Source organism: Panthera uncia (genome assembly GCF_023721935.1).
Source record: "Panthera uncia isolate 11264 chromosome A1 unlocalized genomic scaffold, Puncia_PCG_1.0 HiC_scaffold_17, whole genome shotgun sequence".
NCBI lineage: Eukaryota > Metazoa > Chordata > Mammalia > Carnivora > Felidae > Panthera > Panthera uncia.
In genome coordinates, this window is record NW_026057577.1 from 150,935,352 (window position 1) to 150,956,689 (window position 21,338).

A 21,338-nucleotide genomic window follows, 5' to 3' on the forward strand; every position below is an offset into this window, starting at 1 on the left:
CACAGGCATCAACTAGCTTCTCTTTTTCTCTCTTTTCTGATTTTGTAAGTGGGTCTACAGATGTATGGATTTTGTAACAGCATTTTGCATGAAATTAGTTTAAATGTCCTACAAATGTATATATATATATATATATGTGTGTGTGTGTGTGTGTGTGTATATATATACATATACACATATACATATGTGTGTGTGTGTGTGTGTGTATTTATATTCTTTTTTCCTGGACATTCAGGACGTTTGCATCATAGCAAAGTATTAATGAGATGAATGTTTTGACAAATTGCAAATGTTTATAGTTTGTCCAGGAATTTGGAAAGAAAAACCTAATTTGTATACTAGGAGTCCCTGAGTTTCCACTGGGGGAAAAAAATACATTTTTTGGCTAAGAGAAAACTCTGTCTTAAAATGGCAAATTTAACACAGACTGTCCCATGGTAATATTATGGTAAAGTATCTTATATTTTTTCACTGACTCCAGGACAGTCTATTTCTCTAAAATGCATAGGTATTTAACTTGCTTGGTTTTGAATGGACATTTTTTTAATGTTTATTTATTTTTGAGACAGAGAGAGACAGAGCATGAATGGGGGAGGGGCAGAGAGAGAGGGAGACACAGAATCGGAAGCAGGCTCCAGGCTCTGAGCCATCAGCCCCAAGCCTGACATGGGGCTCGAACTCACGACCCGTGAGATCGTGACCTGAGCTGAAGTCGGACGCTCAACTGACTGAGCCACCCAGGCGCCCCTTGAATGGACATCTCAAGGCCTATGACATTGGTTGAAAGTCCTGGCCATCTCCAGGAGATAGAAGGGGCCTGATTTGCCTACAATATTGAGATAGATTTTTGCAGAGACAGTATTGATAGGGTGAGGCTAAAAATCATATCAGAGGAAGTGCCACTTTGGGCATAAAGGAGTCAGCACTGAAAACATAAGTCGTCCAATAAGTACCAGCTGTGGGCTCTGGATAAAACATGGAAACAATTATCTGGCCCTCCGGACATGGAACAGTGTTTGAGATATCATACGAAATTACTCGACAGAAGAAGATGGAGGAAAATATCTCAAGGGAAAAGGCCAACAACCCGAGTTGACTCAAACGCTGAGTTTACCAGAGAGGAACTTGGAAGCAACTACGGAAAGTACGCTCAGTAAGAAAAAGAAAGATGTTTGCGGTGAGTGAAAAGACAGGACATCGTATCAGCAACATTGAATATATACGCATTAAAAGTCAAAATTGAATTTATACACATTAAAAAAAGCAATAGACGTTTTAGAGGTGAAAAGTCTGAAAGAAAAAATCACAGGGTAGGCTTCATTATAAATGGAGATAACAGATGAAAGGTTCACTGACTAGATCAATAATGATCGTCCACTACAAACAAGAGAAAAAAACAGGTAACGAGATCCCAGAAGAAGAGGGAAGAGAAAATGGGACAGAAAATAAATGTTTGAAAATTAAAGTTAGATTTTGGCAGCTAGAATGCCTGTGAAGGACCTCAGGCTCTGAAATGGACGTTCCCTGGGGAGTCTCAATCTTGGGGGGATATTTTAGACTCGTTGCTGAGCACAGATTGAGGCAGCTGAGAGTGGATGCGTGGAGACCAGCTGGTCGCTGCCGTGGTTTTCCCGAGAACCGTAAAGGCAGAAAGTGGCCCCTGGGCCCTGGGACCAGACACGAAGACACTACTTGAAAGATTCTCGTGAAATCGAATTGACAGAAAGTGTTTCTGTTAAAGGAAAGTAACTAGCTAACAATGACATCGGGCTTTCTGATTTGGGTGGATAGATAATGTTTCTGCCAAATAAAAGAGTGTGCACAGGGCACCTGGGCGGCCTAGTTGGTTAAGCGTCCCACTCGGGCTCAGGTCACGATCTCGTGGTTTGTGAGTTCGAGCCCCGCGTCAGGCTCTGTGCTGATGGCTCGGAGCCTGAAGCCTGCTTCGGATTCTGTGTCTCCCCCTCTCTCTCTGGTCCTCCCTCGCTCATGCTCTGTCTCTCTCTCTCTCCTTCAAAACTAAATAAAAACATTTTTTAAAAATTCAAAAAATAAAATAAAAGAGTGTGCACTATGGAGCTGGAGAAATGACATAGGAGGGAACTTTCCTGGGGATGAGCGAAGCTGATCTCGGTGTCCCCCCCCCCCCTTACTAAACACTGCTCTTTGTGAGTGTGTTTGTATTTTGATGATATACCTGGATGCTCGGAGGATGGAGACTTGTTTTCACCGACGGTGAGAGCAAATAAGGTGTGTGGGCTCTAAAGATAGTGTCCACGTCCTGGGGTAAGACCTGAACAGGCCTCTGCGGACAGTTCTCGCTCAAAGATACCGGCTCCCGTAACCCCTAACACAGCCAAGCCGCATGGCCAACTGCGACGGCTTACGAAATGAGTGGACCAGAAAGTCAGAAGAGAGACAACTCAGGAGCTCCGCGTGACCACCTTCGCAGGCAAACGTGGCATTACGTGGTCTGCCCCCAGGCCAGGATGGACACGGGAGATCTTCCCCACAGACATCAGAATGATGGCAAGGAGGTGCCCAGAGGTCACTGGTGAATGGTTCTGCCCTGAGCAAGGGCCCGTCTGGGAAGGACGGACTCCACCTCAGGGGTGGGACTTGAGGCAGGGAGGGCACGGGCGTATCCCACAGGATGGCTCTCCGGTTGTGTCAGAGGGAGGGAGCGACCCAAGAAGGAGGGCAGAGGCAAGGGCAAGGCCGTTCTCGCCAGGCCGCCTGGAACCAGAAGGACGTCTCAGTGTTCACAACGCACGGCGACAGTGCCCAGACGAGGGTGACCACGTGCCTGTCCCCACAGAATGCTTCCAGGATGGCCGGAGAGTGGACATCAGGAGCACCTCGTTTGACCAGACGCTGCTCTGAAACCCCTTGTTTCAACACAGCGGACATGGTTAAATCTTTATTTGTTTGTTTGTTTGTTGAACCTATCGAATGAACTATATTTATTTAAATATATAGATTTATGTATATGTACATATATAGGAGTACATGTACTCACATGTATACACGTATAAATGTAGAAATACGTACGGTCTATATGTGTGCATGTGTAGACAGATGAATTATATAAATGAATATGTACGTGGATAAATGCGTGTGTGTATGTATGCACAAACAAACATGTATACGTATGTTCACATACATGTGTGTCTATGTGTGTGTGTACATATGCAAATACATCTACTCACACACACGTGTTTTTCTAACTCCACGTTCTGCGTAAGGGCTTGAGTTTGCAAATTGCTGAAGTTATTCCCGGGAGCGTGGCCCCCGAGGCCCTGGGGCGGTGGACGTGTCCTTCTGAGCCCCTGAGCCTGTGGACTCAGGGACTGTGACGGGCGATCCCCCAACTCTCCCAGGAAGGCTGCCCTGGGACTCATTTCCTGACCCCGAGGACCGGGCCAGACTACAGCCCTTCTGAACTGCTTTGTCTACCGAGTTCCCGGGAACAGCACCTGACCAGCCGCCCGCCGCGGGGCAACCCGGCAATCAGAAAGGCAAACCCACTAGACTCGGCCCGGCCGCATTGGGTTGTAAGGTCGGATCCTTTGAATGTCATGATTTCGTCGTCCCTTACATGCCTTTCCCCCGGAAACCACTCAAGTATAGCTACTTTGATGAAAGTCAGCCAGAAAATGAAATGCTTTCATTATTTCATAATTATCATTCTGTTGACACGTAAACCAGTAGGAGGAGATGCACACACAGGGTGCCGGGTGCACACACGTGTTTTAATTATTAGCGTGTGACTCTGGACTCTGTTCAGCGTGAATTTATTCTGTCTAATTTGGGAAAGTATATCCAAATAATAAAGCACGTTGCCGCTGCCCAGCCCTGCGTGCGAGGGCAGGGCATGGGAAGGTCGCTGGAACACGAGAGCTGAGCAGCGGGGCCGAGAGCCTCGGGAGAGTCCGCACGCGCGTGTGCCCAGACGGCGCAGGCAACAGGGACACCTGCTCCCAGGTCGTGGCACACGCCGTGCCTTGGGCTCCTAACAGCCAGCTTAACTATGCATGTTCGGATTTAATTCATGCTTAAGATGCATTTTATGAGAAATATTTTCATCTTCCATGGTAGCTCAATCAAATTGAAGTTAATTGGCCAAAAAAGGCTCATGACTGGTTATTCCCAATTGTTCTTTTGCATATTCGGAACTTGGTGGCTTGAAAAGCTACACAAGAGGCATTGTTATTAGTGGGAAAATGTTTAATAGTAAAATACAGCCAATCTGATCTGCAGTACGTATCACCTCACCACACTCCCAACAAATATTCATTAAGGGCTCCAAAGAACACACTTTCCTTTGGATCATGCGGAATAAAAAAGCTCTATTCTCCCAACAAAGATGAAGCAGAGACAACTAAAAATTTCCCATGAGCACTTGGAAAACAATGAGAAAATTGAGTTTAATGATGGAGAATTATAAGCGAGTCTGTCTGGAGGAGAAAAAGTGCAAGCATAAAAATTGCCTTGTGTTGGGAAGAAATTTGTTATTGCCCTGACGAGATTAACCACGGTAATTGGCACTGTTTTTTTTCCCCCTCACATATTGTGCGGCCCTGCAGAGGCAGTGGTAATAAATAATTCGCACTTAGCCGCACCATTGGTCATTCCGAGGCGCTGTCACGGCCACCTCCCCCATCCAGGGAAGATAAATGTGATTTAAATTAATAGCCAGTCCTAAATAACTCCTCAGCTGGTAAACGGCGCATTTATCAGGCCCAGACAGGCAGTGTCCTTTGATTCATGGTCCCCCCCCTACGATGTGAAGGGTGCGTACAAAAATTGTTATTACTTTTTAATAAAGTGTAGCAGTCTGTCTTCAGTCATTTATCAGAAACGGTGGCATTCTGACAAACAGAAATATCTTAGCAGAGGATGAATGAGAGGGGTAAAGGACACATTTCTCAACAAAAATAATCGCGGCCTAAATAATCGCATAAAAGTCAGTTTTTAAGTACCTTGAAATAAATGTATCCAGAAAGATACAGGCCTTGTGGGTTGTCAAACTAGAAACTAAACAAACTATTTCTGTATTCACCTTCGCAGGCAGGAAAATTCCCGTGATGGTTGTCAGCCCTGTGTGGTACGGATGCAAATACATGTCGAAGCGGTTCCTCGAGAGGCGCCCACACCCTTCCCGGCCTGCGCCTGGCTGGGTGCTGGCGGGTGCGATCCATGCCCAGGCCCCCGCCCCTCCCACGCCCCACCCCCTCCGGGTCTGAGCGGCCAGGGCAACAGCTCTTGCTGCATTTTTAACATTGAAACTCTGTTGCCATTGCTTTTAACTTCCCCCTCCCACACACTTTCCAGGGAAGCAGCCCACTCCGTTGGCTCGCGATTCATTCTGTGACTGATGGTCCACGCTTTGCGGAAGATACTTGCAATTACCCACATAATGGGATTGGTCAGCGGAAATTACAAAGGAACCTCACAGCCTGCTGTCCACGGAAATCCTTTCTGTCTCGAGTGAATGGCGAGTAAAACCTCCGCCGTGTGACCAGGTCACCCTTTCAGAGCTACCGGGCAGGTTCCGAACGGGGACCCCTTGCCCAATAATTTCCTTTGTGCTTGGGGAGATCGGGCAAGGCCCACAGCTGTCTTCAGTTACACAGAACCAGGCTGCCTGCACAGAGCGCACAGAGACAGTATCCAAAGAGTTTGCAACATCAGAAAGGCTTAGGAGTGGAATGTCCTTTGCAATTTCCAGCACTTGAGCTATGACGCAGTTTGCAAGCTTCGCCAAAGTGCGACTTTCCGGTGACCAGATGCGTCTTCACGCGGCACCTGGAGATCAGTGTGAGCCTTGGGAGAGGTTCGCTCTGGCAATCGCCCCGGCCCACCGGGGTTCTCCCTTTCCTGGGTCAGCCTGGCTCTGAAGGGGGGTTTCACCTCTCCGGATTCGCTGCCAGCTTTAGGACTTAAGGTTTTAATTCATTAGAAATCCTGATGTGCGTTTTGAAATTAGTGAATGCGCCAAGCACTTAGAAGAGTGTCCGGCCGCCAGGGTCCTGAGTGAGGGGACCTGTGCGGCCCGCTGGCACTCAGGCACCTTCACTGTGGGGAAATGAGCGAAGGACGACCCAGGAGACAAACAAAAGTCAGACTAGCTGAGACAGGACATGTGTTGGGTGGGGGCTTTAAAGCCCCTTCCCGGTGGTCACAGCCGTGCAAACTCTCCCCGTTGAGCGGGGTCCGCACTGTCACAGACGCTTCTCCACCGAGGCCGGCTCCGTCCTGGGGGAAGGTCAGCTGGCCCGATCGGTGGTCATTTGACGACCCTGCAGATTGTAGATCATCACAGGGAGGACATTCCGGGGCTGGCACCACAATCCAATGTCACCAAAATGAAAATAAGCATTTTGCTTGAAAGGCCAAAAAAAAAAAAAAAAAAAAAAAAAAAAAGGCTTCTGTAATGTGCCCATGTCCCCATTTCTTTTTGTTAATGTTTATTTATTTTTGAAGGACAGAGAGACAGAGCGTGAGTGGGGGAGGGGCAGAGAGAGAGGGAGACACAGAATCGGAAGCAGGCTCCAGGGTCCGAGCTGTCAGCACAGAGCCCGATGTGGGGCTTGAACTCACCAGCCATGAGATCATGACCTGGGCCGAAGTCCGACGCTTCACCAACTGAGCCCCCCGGGCGCCCCGTGTCCTCATTTCTCAACAGGGACTGAAGCCTGTGGCCATTACGCCCCACGGGCTACGCATGTCGCCTCAGCTGCGGCTGGTCCGGGCCGTCAGTTACTCACCCAGGCAATAAATAGTGGGGTTTGCTCTCGGGGCCCCGACACCCGTACGGGGTGCTCTGGGCGGTGTCTCTTGCCGATAACGTGCCCACGTCGGGCCAGGCCCATGCTGGGGAGCGTGTTCTATCTCGTCTGCAAAGAGCCGCGGCTTCCCTATGCAGCTCACGGGTTTTGAGGGGACACAAGCCCTTGTGGCAGAGGTAACGGCTTGCTTCTGGAACGATCAGAGCCAGTCTTCTTACAACCCCCTGTGCGCTGTTTGTCACTCAGAATAGTTCCAGTCCACGACTCGTGTCCCAATGCCTCCGGCCTGCTCCCTCACCACTGATTCTGTCTGGAGAGCCACCGGCGCCTCTGAGCTGTCCCACGCGAGCCACAAGTGGGCGGGGAGTCTGGCGGTTTGTAAGGGGAAGACCGCCCGTGTTCCTTCCCCAGCACCGGCCTTCTGAGCCTCCATAACCGGGGTTGAAAGAGGGATCCTGCCTCCTGGAACTCCAGAGGCCGGGTGGGACACAGAGAAGCCCTCGCACAGTTTCCCACCAAAGACGGAACACAGCTCCCCGGAGCCTCCCGCGGGGCCGGCCCCGCGTCACACACGCGGGTAATAGTCAATCCATTAACCTTTGCTCACGGCAACCTGCGTGCTTTTAATACCTTCCCGGTAATAGCTGTGCCCGGGAAAGGGCAGCGCGCCCCTGCACGCCGGCCCTGCAGTAATAGGCTGGGCTCCGGCCCCACCTCCTGCCTCTCCCTCTCTCCCCCTCTCTCCTTCCTATTGTTTAGAAGCTAATCTAAAAGGAGCCGCGGAGGCAGAGGTCGGTTAAACTGTGACGCAAATGTTATTCCTCGATTATCTGGCTGGGGTAAATGTCAACTGCTCCGGGCTCAGGCAATCGGGGAGGCAGCGCGAGGCCGCGGCCAAGCGAGGAGGCGGGAGAAGGCAGGGGCGGGGTGGGGGCTGCTGCGGGCCGGGCGCCGAGCACCTGCTTCTCCATCCTTCTCCCCCCCCCCCCCGCCCCCGCCCTCGCCCCGCTGCCGCCCACCCCCAGCCTGTGGCGGTCCGAGCACCCAGCTAGCCAGCCCGCGGCTCTGGGCGCCCGCCCTGAGCCCTCCCCCCCTGTGCCTGTCCTTAGTAAACAGCTCTGCTGGGCTAGGGCCCTCCTCTGAATGTCACACACCCACTTGAATTGGACGGCAGCTTCTACAGCAAAGGCAGTGTGGATGCCCCCACGTGCCCACGCGTGTATGCACAGCACACGCACACACACACACGCGCACACGGATACGCCCCACACACGTACTTTCCTTTCCCTGTAGAGGTTCAATGCAGCAAACTGAACACTTCCTATGGAAGTGACATTGTTTTGCAAGTTAGATTAGAGCCTTTGTATTTCACGTGAAAATGCAGATGTTATACTCCCCAGAATAGCAGGCCATGCGGCAAACGGCAGCGGGCACTGTCTTTGAGGCCTGGCATCCGGCTGGCGACAAGAGGCAAGGAGGCAAGGAGGAGACGCCGTCTGTCATTTGGGGCAAAGATGGAGTGGAGCCAACGGGTCACCGCCCCCCCGCCTGGGGCGACTGTGGCTTCGCTGCCCGCTCCCGCTCCAGGCCCTGGGTCGGCAGGACCGGCCGTCACCCTGTGAACACAGTGAGCGGCTTTCAACCCTTGGGCACCTCGGCCCCAAGCCCAGTGGGTGCCGGGGCCAGCCGTGCACTGAGGCCAGAGGGGCCGAGGGCCATGGGGAACGGGGGTCCCACCCTGCCCCACAGGAGAGGTGGGTGTGCCGGGTTGGGAGAGCTGGACGGCCCCCAGGGTGGACACGGGTTTCGTTTTTGCTGTTGCTCGTTCGTCCGTTCTCTTCCTTCCTTCCTTCCTTTCTTCTTTCTGTTTTTTTTTCTCTTTCTTCTTTCTTTCTTTCTTTCTCTTTCTTTCTTTCTTTCTTTCCTTCCTTCTTTTCTTTTTCTTCTTTTTTTCTTCTTTCTTTTTTTCCCATCTTCTTTCTTTCTTTTTTGCTTTCTTCTTTCTTTTCTTTTCTTTTCTTTCTTTCTTTCTTTCTTTCTTTCTTTCTTTCTTTCTTTCTTTCTTCTTTCTTCCTCGGTCCAGTTCCCTGGGTGACAGAGAATTCTTATTACCGCCCTATTTTAAGAACAGGGATCCAATGATTTACGTATTCATAATTTAAAGCCAGGCAGTGGCCGGGCACTTGCTGTCACAATGACAGACTATACACAGCAGTGAAGGCTCCCTGCTTCCCCAGGCAGCGGGTGGAGGGCACAGAAGCCACAGCCTGTTTTGGCTTCCGGTCCTGTGCTCCAAGCCCGGGCTGTCCACCCAGGCACCCACGTGGAGACCCCTCCTCAAGGTGCCGAGGCCCAGGACACAGTCAGATTCTGAGAAGGACAGAGGCCTAGATGCTTCTGCGAACCCCAGTTCTCACCCTCCGGCGCGTCGGAGGCCCTGAGGAGCCGCCTGTGGGGTTCGGCACCTTCCTCCCCCTCCCTGTGGGGTGGTTTCCATCCTGCACGAGCATTTCTGCGTCCTGACCAAGGGCCAGGGCGTGTGTGTGTTGAGTGCCCAAGAGAGGTGTTCACACGCTTTATAAAATACGATAAAAGTCAACTCCTGGTACAAGGGGATTTTAAAGCCCTGAATTTCCATGCTTGGGATGGGATTTATGTTTGAGGTAGATTCAGCGGACATAAACTCACTCTGTCCGGCTGTTAAGACACACTCTCCCAGTGTTCACTCTGGGTGTCTACACCTCTCCTTGGGAGCCCGTACGCGGGTACGGAATAGTGTGTTCCCTCCCTGTTGGCTCAAACTTACACGAGTAAGATGGGCTTCCTGTCCATTAGTCTAGAAAAGACGAACAAAAACTGAGATCCAGGGAGAAAATAATACGTTCGTAAAGCCTGCAATTCACCCAGGCTGTCCTGTGCCTCTGCTCTGCCCGCGGTGGCCTCCTGCTTCATCCGGAATCTCTAAGAGGCTTTATAATTATTTCAGTATTACAGACACCAAACGAAGCCACAGAGGAGAGCCTCTCTGAGGCGAGTCCATGGCGAGGGGCAGAGGAGTCCTGAGACCCCACTAGCAGCCCACTGTGAGGACGGGAGTCCTGGGCAGGCCCCATCCTGGTGTTCCAGGTCCTACCAATGGGCACTGGACCAGAGACAATTCCGCTTGGTCCCTTTCCTACCCCTGCAGTGAGGCAGACAGGTTTACCTAGGTTTAAACAAACATAAGTGCTTTTAACGCTTTCTTTTTTTATTTTTCAGAACAGTATATACAACTGTGTTTCTAAACAGGGAGGAAAATAAGGATTAAACGCAAAAGAATGACTTATACTTTTCCCTGTTCCAGTGAAAATTAGACATTTGAGCACCAAAATGGAGACAGGATTTGAATTTAATTGTAGCTCTTTCAAAAATTTAATAGTATTTTAATTTTAAAATAGTAAATTAAAATGCTATCACATATTGCTATAACCTCTTTCTCCAAACGAACCCCACGTACTCAAGGAAGAGGGAGGAAAAGCCTTCCTTAGCGTCCTGGGACGAATTTTGGTGAGAGCACTGCAGACGAAACTATTTCCCGTCGTCATTAGCACAAAGGGCGCTGCCGGGGACACGGGCTATTTTAAAGCATTATTTATGTTGCTCCCTTTCTAACAGGACTTTGCAAACATTTATGAAACTCCCACATCAGTGTTCTTCTTTTTATCTTTCTGTTCGCCCAGCCCTGTTACAGCCTAATTGAAATACAATAATTATAAATGGGCTTAGTTCCTCGATTTAATTTCCTTGCAAGGAGCGTCATTTATTTTGCTTTGGCTTCGTTAACATGCCTTAATTAAAAGATTTAACAAAGCTAAGGAAACAAAATGCCTTCGGGGGCATTGAACCCCGGGTTCCATCTGCAGGATGACCCGGCGACTAGGTGCGACTGCTCCTGAAGGGCAAGAGGGGCCCCCCCGCTCCAGGAAGGGGGCCCCCCGCTGCCTCACAAGCCCAGACATGTGAAGCAGGGAGAAGTTCTGAAGGCTCAAAGTCTGTGTGTGTAGCTAACGTGGCCACATCCACGCTGCGTGTCCTTGGGCAGGTAGTTAGTTCTATCGAATCCCCATTGCCTCGTCTTTTATTTTTTTTTTATTTTTTTATTTTTTTATTTTTTTTAATTTTTTTTTTCAACGTTTTTATTTATTTTTGGGACAGAGAGAGACAGAGCATGAACGGGGGAGGGGCAGAGAGAGAGGGAGACACAGAATCGGAAACAGGCTCCAGGCTCCGAGCCATCAGCCCAGAGCCTGACGCGGGGCTCGAACTCACGGACCGCGAGATCGTGACCTGGCTGAAGTCGGACGCTTAACCGACTGCGCCACCCAGGCGCCCCTTGCCTCGTCTTTTAAACGGGGCAAAGATACCTACACCGTGGGGCCACTCTCACTAATGAACACACTCTTCTGGCGAAGCCCTCATTTAACGTTAACTATCAGGCCCGAGGTGAGTCCTTAACAAGTACATGTGCTGCCCAAAAGCATATCAGTTTTGGATAAAACCCCAAGTTTTAAAACTCAAGCGGCAAATGAATTACTACAATGGCAATAAAACGTTCTGAGAAAATAGATTTCTCCGTCCGTTGACGATGCTAACAGTCAGCTAATATGGAAACCACTTTAGATGGATGTGTCAGATGCCTCATGTGAACACAAACTACTTTACCATAGTTCTTGGCACCTGGGTTCACAGCTGGATCTGGTTTCTTAGCCTTTCAAGTCCGTTGAGGGACACCAAAGAGAAAGTGACTCTGGCATCCGGGAGCCGTGTGGGCCCTGTGACTCACCAGGTACGTGAACTGAAAAACCACGTCACCTGCATGACCTGTCTTCTCCCCTGTAGCATAGGCAGGCAGGACTGGCTTGTCTCCAACACGACCTCCCAGCACACAGCGACAGGACGGCTTTACCAGTGTGGCGCGAGGGCGAGATCTCCTGGTGTTCGTCTTCCCGCCTCTCCAGGGCCCCCTCTGATGAGGTGGGTGCCTGGGCTCCTGGGCGATCCTCACAAACACAAGCCAAAACTTTGCGAGTAGAGGAAAAGGCACCTGCTGGGTCTCAGTCCTGAGTGCGTACCAAATGCTTACAAGATCCACGGATGTCCTCAAGTCCAAGAACCAAGAACGGTGGGCAGAAGAAATAAGAATGGAAGACGTAATCTTTACTATCAAAGTGCCTTTGGTCCAGTTCAGGAGAAAACGTCACATTAAATGGAAGCGGACACGCTTGCAAATGTGGTTTAGGAGTGTGGTGTGCTTGCACGGGCAGCACCTGGAGTTACAAACCAGGGACACGGTAGCTGAGGCTGCCCTCAGCTTTACCTGCTCTGCTCGCAACTAAATCACCTTAAAGTGGGCATAGCCAATTCGACAATAAATTACATTAAATGAATAAATAGATAGATAGATAGATAGATACCAAGGAGACATAAGATCTAAAAAAAATGAGCGTAGTAATTGTGTCGCCCTGTTTTGAGGGCGAAACAAAATAATGTGCATCAATGTGCTTCGACAACTATAAGCTGTCATGTAAATGTTAGTCTTTCTGTGAGTTTTTTATTTCAAATCGTAAATTATTGGTATGGTTGCGGAATGCTGCTTGGTGAGTCGGGTTCTGGAGGAGGACAGCATGACCGGAGTCAGGGAAGTGGAGGGGAAAGGAAGGTGCCGTTCCCCTGGGGCTCTGGGACTCGTGTAGACCCCTGCGTGTGTGAGCGGGCTTCGTGTCACGGGAAGTGTAAGTGGCAGGTGTGAGAGGCAGACCGAAGAGTGCGGGCCTCGGGGTCCACTCGCGCCCTGTCCTTCCCCTGGGTGCTGGGACAAACACCGTCCTTCCTCTGCTCTGAGGACCGCTCACAATCAGACATTGCGTTCAGGACAAAAGAGATCATGTAATGATGGTGAGAATGACAGAAAGGACCAGTGAAGTGTCTCTGTATCTGGAAACGCCGGTGTCCTGGTAACACTGGGAGACTCGTGTGCTGGGGTTCTCCCCGTGGCCCTCCTCACACCGTTGGACGACAAGCTTATCGGGTGATGTGGACTTCCTGATTTCAGGTACTAAACATAAACAACCAACACCTTCCCCATTTCACCCTCTGTGAACCAGGAGCCGGGGAATATACAGCCGTCGCCAAACACGTGCTGGCAAAGAGCGCGGAGAATGTGAGCACCCCCGTTACTCAACGGGCCCGACAAATTATCTGCACAAAGACGATCCCATGGGGAAACACCGTCATTCTACGTCGAGTCTGGATCCGGCACAAAGCGACTTCCTGAAGCATATCGTTGGGGAAAAAGTCTTTCCTTCTACAGCGTCAAACCTGAACAACTTGGAAACATAACAGCTAACAATGTATTTTTAAAGAACAAAGGAAAGATCCCAGGTCCCTTTGGATGCCTTCTTCCATCGCCATATACGTTCTGTTATTAGGTGCAGCATTATTTCTCTATTTCTGTGCCACCTGATGAAATATTCCATTGCCCTGGACGTGCTCACTGCCTTTTCTTCTTAGCTTCCCATGGACTCCAGAAGATAAATGAAGTAAACAAAGCATGAGTCCAGTCTAACGGGAGCAAATGAACTCCAGCTTCATTCATTCCCCAAGTATTTCCTGCGGGCCTACTCTGTGCCTGGAAGTTCTGAGCCTTGCTGGAGGGTACGGAGTCTGGGAGGGGCAGCTGGGGGATGGCGAGACTGGGGGGGCTCCTCAGAGCGCGGTGCTCGAACATTCACTCGCTGGGTCAGAGCCACGCCAAAGGAGGAATCAAAACTCAATGGTCAGTTTTAGAAAGAGGAGGCGGAGCGTTTCTGTGAAGGAAAGAAAAAGGGTTGACCTGAAGTCTATTCGTTTAGGAAATTGAAAAAAAGATGGCTGATATGTGTTTTTTTAAATGTTTTTATTTATTTTTGAGAGAGGGAGATAGAGCATGAGCAGGGGAGGGGCAGAGGGAGAGGGAGACACAGAATCTGAAGCAGGTTCCAGGCTCCAAGTTGTCAGCACAGAGCCTGACACAGGGCTCGAACTTACGAACCGTAAGATCATGACCTGAGCTGAAGTGGACGCTTAACCAACTGAGCCACCCAGGCGCCGTGATATAACATGTGTTTTATTGAATACCCTAAGTTTATTCATTTATTCAAGGACCACTGTTAAAAAGCCTTTCATGTGCTAAGTGATAAAAATAAAGCAAAGTAAAAATATTACTTTCTAATTTGTCTAGTGGGCAGAGTAAATAGTACGATGTGATAAATTCTATAAAAGTAACACTTGAAAAATAAATAAAGTAAATAAATAAAGTTGCACTTAACAAAATTCGACCGTTGAAAAAGTGGTATAAAATATGGCAAAAAAATCCAGTACATTCAGATAGAATATTAATATATATATTCAGATATATATACACACACACATTTATATCTACTAAAATATCTACCCCTCTATTTATTTATGTTCAAATAGTCCAGAAGAAAGTTAGAAAGGGGAAACGGAAACAATGAAAGACAGACAAAACAAATAGAAATCATAGAATGGTAGATATGATGCAACTATTTTGATATTTACATGAATATAAGTGGTCTAAAAGACAGAAATTATTAAATTGTATTTAATTTAAAATTTTTTTTTCAATGTTTTTTATTTATTTTTGGGACAGAGAGAGACAGAGCATGAACGGGGGAGGGGCAGAGAGAGAGGGAGACACAGAATCGGAAACAGGCTCCAGGCTCTGAGCCATCAGCCCAGAGCCCGACGCGGGGCCCGAACTCACGGACCGCGAGATCGTGACCTGGCTGAAGTCGGACGCTTAACCGACTACGCCACCCAGGCGCCCCTAAATTGTATTTAATTTTAAAAGCCTCGACAGTATGCTACTTCAAGAAACCTGTTCTAGTCATAAAAACACATATAGGTTTAAAGTAAAATAGATTAAAAAAATCTATTTAAACAGGAAACAGCTACATCAATATCGGGCAATGTAGAATTGGAACAAGAAATATTCCCAAGGATAAAAAGAGACTCTAAGTAATGATTCAAAGGCCAATTCACTGAGAAGACCTGACAATTCTAAATGCATTTGCACCTGATGACGTGTTCTAAAATTCATAAAGTAAAAATTAAAGAATTGCAAAAACCAAAGGACAAACATACAATTATCGTTGGAGACTTCAACACTCCTATCTCAGCAAATCGACAGAACTCGTACCTAAAATGGAGACATAAATCAGGAAAGATACAGATGAGCTGGTTGACATTACCAACAACTTGACCTAAGTGAAGTGTGTAGAAGCCTTCACCCCAAAACAGCTGGATACATATTCTTGTCAAGCATACATGCAACAGTTACCAACATAGACCATGTTCTGGGTCACGCAACACATTTTAACAGATGTAAGACAGCCTAAATTATATAAACATGTCTTAGATCATAAAGGAATTAAGTTAGAAATAAATAACAAAGTTATCAGGAAAATGCTCTAAGTATTAGATAAAGAAAAGACTTTTAAATAATTCATGGGTCAAAGAAAGTCATAAGAGATATTGGAAAAATATTTTTAATTCAATGAAATGAAAAAAAAAAAACAAACATGTGATACAGCTAACCACCTACTTAAAAGGAAGGATAAAGCACTGAAACACTTATATCCAAAAAGAATAATGATTTCAAGTCCGTGACCTAAGCTACTTTCATAAGAACTAGAAAGAAGAGAGTAAATTAAAACCAAAGCAAACAGAAGAAAATAACAGGAAGACCAGATATTGATGGAATCGAAAATAGAAACATAATAGAAATAAAATGTTTCTACAAAAGGTCAGTGAAATTGATAATCCTCTGGCCAGACTGGTCCAGAGAAAAAGAGGAAACACAAGTCACCGGCATAAAAATGAAAGGGCGAAATTAGTTCAGATCCTACCCAAATTCAAGTATAAAAAGGAAGTACGACAAATAATGTGCCCATAAATTTTGACAATTCAGACAAATGAAAGAGATAGATTCCTAGAAAGACACATACTACAAACGCTCACTCAAGAAGAAAGAGATAATTTGAATAATCATATTCTGCTAAAGAAATTGATCTTCTACTTAAAAGCCTTCCCACCAAGGAAACACCAGGCCCATATTAAATCAATATTTGGGGAAGGAAAAATTACTCATAGTACACCAGCTCTTCTAGAAAACCGACAAGATAGATCACTTCCCACTTCATTTTTTTAAATGTTTTTTTTAATGTTTATTTATTTTTGAGAGAGAGTGAGAAACAGACTGAAAGTAGGGGAGGGGCAGAGAGAGAGGGAGACACAGAATCCAAAGCAGGCTCCAGGCTCTGAGATGTCAGCACACAGTGTGACATGGGGCTCGAAATCACGAACAGCGAGATCATGACCTGAGCTGAAGTTGGACAGTCAACCGGCTGAGCCACCCAGGTGCCCCCCCAGTTCATTTTTTGCGACCAGTGTTATCCTGATACCAAAATCCAAGAAATGCATTACAGGAAGACTGTAGGCCAACATTACTCAGGAACACAGATGCAAAACTCCTCAACCAAGTTTCAGCAAGTCGCATCCAGCGACACATAAAGAGAATAATAAAACTTGACCAAGTGCTATGTATCTCAGAAATACAAAGCTGTTTCAATATTCAAAATGCAATTCTTGTAATTCACCATATTAAATTTTAAGAAGGGAAAAGTGATCATTTTAACGAATGCAGAGAGGGGCACCTGGGTGGCTCAGTCGGTTGGGCGTTTGGCTTCGGCTCAGGTCATGGTCTCTCAGTCCGTGAGTTTGGGCCCCGCGTCAGGCTCTGTGCCGACAGCTCAGAGCCTGGAGCCTGCTTCCAATTCTGTGTCTCCCTCTCTCTCTGCCCCTCCCCTGCTCACACTCTGTCTCTCTTTCAAAATAAAATAAAAAAACATAAAAAAATTAATTAATGCAGAGAAATCATCTGACAAAACTCGCTATCTGTTCTTATTAAAAACTCAACAGCAAATTTCTTGACCTTATAAATTTCTTAACCTATAAGATACCTTATTAACAGAATCTACAAAAAGCCTACAGCTAATATCAAACTTAAGTGAAAAACCAAAAGCTTTCTTCCCAAGTAGGGAACAAGGCAAGGACGTCTGCAAACTGTGCCTTCTATTCAACATTGTACTGGAGAGCCTAGAAAGTTCAAAGCGCCAAAGAGAACCAAAGGCTTATAGCTTTTAAATGAAGAAATAGCTTCACTCTCTTCCCAGACCAAAAGAACGCAAAGATTCTGTGGGCCATAGAGACAGGCTAAGGCTCTGGAGAGGAGGGGGCAGCTGAGATGAAGTTTGAAGAGTGGGGTGGGGTTTGTCAGCAACCAAGGGTGCTGGAGAGTGAAGAGACCTACTGACCTGTCCTTGGATCACGAAAGGTCACTGAGAGTTGAGTCTCTTCCCCGCGTATGAGGGAGTAAGGGTAACAGATGACATTTTTTGGCAAGGCCTTGCCTACATGGACACCGCTAGGCTTTGAACCCTATTCCATGGATGGAGTGGATGGGCTGGAGGAGGGAGCAGCTGGAAGAAGGTGAAGGAGGAGGGCAGGAGATGGGGGGCTAACGGTCTGGATTTCCTTGCCCTTCATAATATGTCCCTCATTGTATTTTTTTTTTAATTTGAATTTGTTTCTAATTTTTCAGAAGCCAGCCTTTCTCCCCAACATCACTCCCATGACCTAGCAGACATGGAGTCTTGAATATGCATCTTTGTGTGGCAGCAATCCATTTGGGGACCAGTTGTCTCTTCTCCAGGGGTGACACCCACCACCCTTCCTTGTGCAAGTTTGCCCTGTGTGTGAGGCGCGGGTGGGTGGGGGTGACTGATCGCTGCGATCGGCAGCCGGGGAGGACCTGGGACCAGGGGCGAGCCTGGGGCTGGGGGAAAGGACAGGAGGAAGAGGGCCGGACGGACACGGGGCGTGGGTTTCCCTCCCTGGTGCAGACTGGAGGGAGAGAGATGCCGTCTGTGGGCCGCACCGACAATTAAGACTTTGCTCTCACCGTCGCAACTACCCTCCTAACTTCTAACTCGTCAGTGTTTTCACAGACGCATTCCTGGTTAAAATGAATGACCTTGCCATGGTCTTCCAGGGGCAGTGAAGCTGTCAGAGTGGAGGCTGGCTAAATGTGGTGGGTAGACACAGGCTTATTGGATAATTCCGCGAAGGCCATTATTCCATTTGACAGTCAAGAAGTGGCTGGCGACGGAGAGGTGGTACACCTCGCCCTAAATGGGTATCTGGCCTTTCTATCCTGCTTTGGAACACAGAAGCATTTCTCTCCCTCTCTGAAATGAGAACCGAGGGATGGCTCCTTCTGGGCCGGGCAATATTCTAGGTGCATCATGTATTTTAACTCTTGCCATTTTCCATATGTTCTGTGCCATTGTTGACATTTTCCTGATGGATGAAGGCATGAGGTCCGGAAAGTTCGAGTAACTTCCGGGAGACCGAGGAAGCTCCCAGCAGAGCCGGGCAGAACTGCAGGGTCTCCATCCCGAGCCCGGCCTCCTGACCTGCACGCACAGATTGTTGGGACGCAATATTCTGGGAGAGTGTACTTTACAGCAAACCGAGTGACTTCTTGATCCGTGTGTCGTTAAACACAACTTAAACATTTTATTTTCTTGAAATTATTTTCTTGAGGATCAATTATTTTCCACATAAAAATAAAAAATTAAAGAATAAAGATTTGCTTCAGTTTTCTTCTGCGGCCATTAGTGTTTAACAAGTTCGACTTTCCCTGGAGTCAGGTTTGTTGTTTTAAATCTCATCACAAAGATTTGCTTATTTGGCCAGTGATGAATTTTCTTGGTCATTGTTAGATCTATTTTTATTGGTCATTCATATCTTGAATGTGTAATAAGATTTGCCTGATTCCTTGCTTAATCAAATTGGGAGCAATGCCTCTCACAAACCAGAGTTTCTTTAAAGAGGTTTAAGATGAAGGGTCAGAATGCCCTGCCTATGCAAGATTCGTGCACAAGGTTCATGCCCAAGGTTCATGGACACGGTTCATGCACAAGGTTCAACAAATGGCGTTGGACCTCCACCAGTAGGAAAGTGAGCCTAGACCCAGCCAGACAGCTTCCATAAGAATTAACGCAAAACAGACCGCAAAACGAAATGCAAACCTGTGAAACTCCCCGAAGGTAGCCTACCGAGCAGGAGACCTGGATGAGCTTGTGCGACTGAACCAGGTTCGCCCCTGAGCTTGAAAAGCCATCACTCAAGAGACGTCTTTAAATTGGGAAGGGCTCTCATTCAGGAGGCCACCACCGGGGAGAAGGCAGACTCCTGTCCAAAAGCGAACTCCATGGTTTCTGCCCAGCCCCGGGTCCTCAAAGGGGTGGAGGGTAGCTTGTCAGCAAAGGGATGGCAGGGGCCTGCAGCATCTCTGGTCACGTGCCAACTGGCTGATGCCAGCTACGGCTAGCTCAGTGCTCCAGGTGGAGGGAGGGGCTGGTTTCTGTTTCGTGATGTGCAGGAGTTCTCTGTTCTTTCTGCAAACGGGGACAACATCGACAGATACACAAAGGGAGGCTAATAAAATCATTTGTGTGACCTAAAAAAAGAAAAACATTTTTTAAAAACAGCGAGGTCGGGGCGCCTGGGTGGCTCAGTCGGTTGGGCGGCCGACTTCGGCTCAAGTCATGATCTCGCGGTCCGTGAGTTCAAGCCCCGCGTTGGGCTCTGTGCTGACAGCTCAGAGCCTGGAGCCTGTTTCGGATTCTGTGTCTCCCTCTCTCTTTGACCCTCCCCCGTTCATGCTCTGTCTCTCTGTCTCAAAAATAAATAAACGTTAAAAAAAAAAAAATTAAAAATAAATAAATAAATAAATAAAAACAGCGAGGTTAATCAGAAAGCTGAGGCAGCTTCAAACGGACTTGTAGGCCTCTGGACCTGGACCAAAAGTTCTGGTCCTTCACTCCCACTGGCCATTGGTCTGCAAATCTCAAAGAAAGTAAATTAGTTCTGTAACAGTTCAAAGGCCTGGGATCAGCAAGCAAGGAGGGTCAACTTGAAGCAGGTGACCATGGAGACGAGTGGGGGGCTGTCACACAGGAGCGGTGATGGCTTCCTAGAGACAGCATCAAGGTCATGGTCCATGAAAGAAGTCATGGATAAGCTGAACTTCATTACAATCGGGAATTTCGGCTCTGAGAAAGACCATGCCAAGACAGTGAGAAAATGATCATGGACGAGGAGAAAATATTTGCAGAAAACACATTTGACAAAGAACTCTTAAAACTCAATGGTAGGAAAACAAACAACTCGATTAAAAAATGGGCCAAAGACCCTAACAGACACCTCACCAGAGAAGATACACAGATGGCCGCCAAACACACGAAAAGACATTCCACATCGTATGCCATCAGGGAATCGGGAGCTGGAACATTACGATGCCACTACAAAGCTACCTGATGGCCAAACTCTGAAACTGATATCAAATGCTGGTGAGGATATGGAGCTATGGAAGGTCTCAGTCCTTCTTCCAAAATGGCGAAGCCACTTTGAAAGAGAGTTTGATACTTTCTTACAAAGATAGACTCTTGCTCTAAGATCCAGCAAGTGTACCCCTTGGTATTTACCCACAGGAGCTGGACGCATGTGTCCACACCAAATCCTGTGCGTGGACGTCCATAGCAGCTTTATCCATAACTGTCAAAGCTTGGAAGTAACCAAGATGTCCTCCCGTAGATGATGGATAATAAACTACAGTACATCTGACAATAGGATGCAAAAAATGAGCTATCGAGGCATGAAAAGACGCGGAACAACCTTAAATTCAGTCTGAAAAGGCCAGTCTGAAAAGGCTATCTTCTGTATGATTCTAGCTCCATAGAGCTAGCTGGAATAGGCATAGCTATACCATATTGGAAAAGGCATAGCTCTGGAGACATTAGGAAGATCGGTGGTTGCCAGGGGTCAGGGAGTGGAGCACAGAGGATTTCTAGGGCAGTGAATCTACTCTTCATGACATCACCTTCCCAAAAACCTAGAAGGTGCCAGTCCAAGAATTACCCTAATGTGAACTATGGAGTCTTGGTGACGCTGATGTATCCATGTAGGTCCATCGATTGCAACAAAGGCACCATTCTGGTGGGGGTGTTCATGGCAAGGAAGGCTGTGCTTGGGGCGTGGGGGCAGGAGGCCTATGGGAATGCCCACAACAATAAAAAATTAAAAAGTCCAAAAAAAGATTGCCAAATCATTGAGTTATGTTTTAGTTCTAAATCTTTTTTTTAAATTTTTTAACGTGTATGCATTTTTGAGAGACAGAGAGAGACAGAGCGTGAGCAGGGGAGGAGTAGAGAGAGAGGGAGACACAAAATCCGAAGCACGCTCCAGGCTCTGAGCTGCCAGCACAGAGGCTCAAACTCACAGATGGTGAGATCATGACCTAAGCTGAAGTTGGATGCTTAACCAACTGAGCCACCCAGGCACCCCTGGTTCTAAATCTTTTTATATGTCATTCTTATTTAT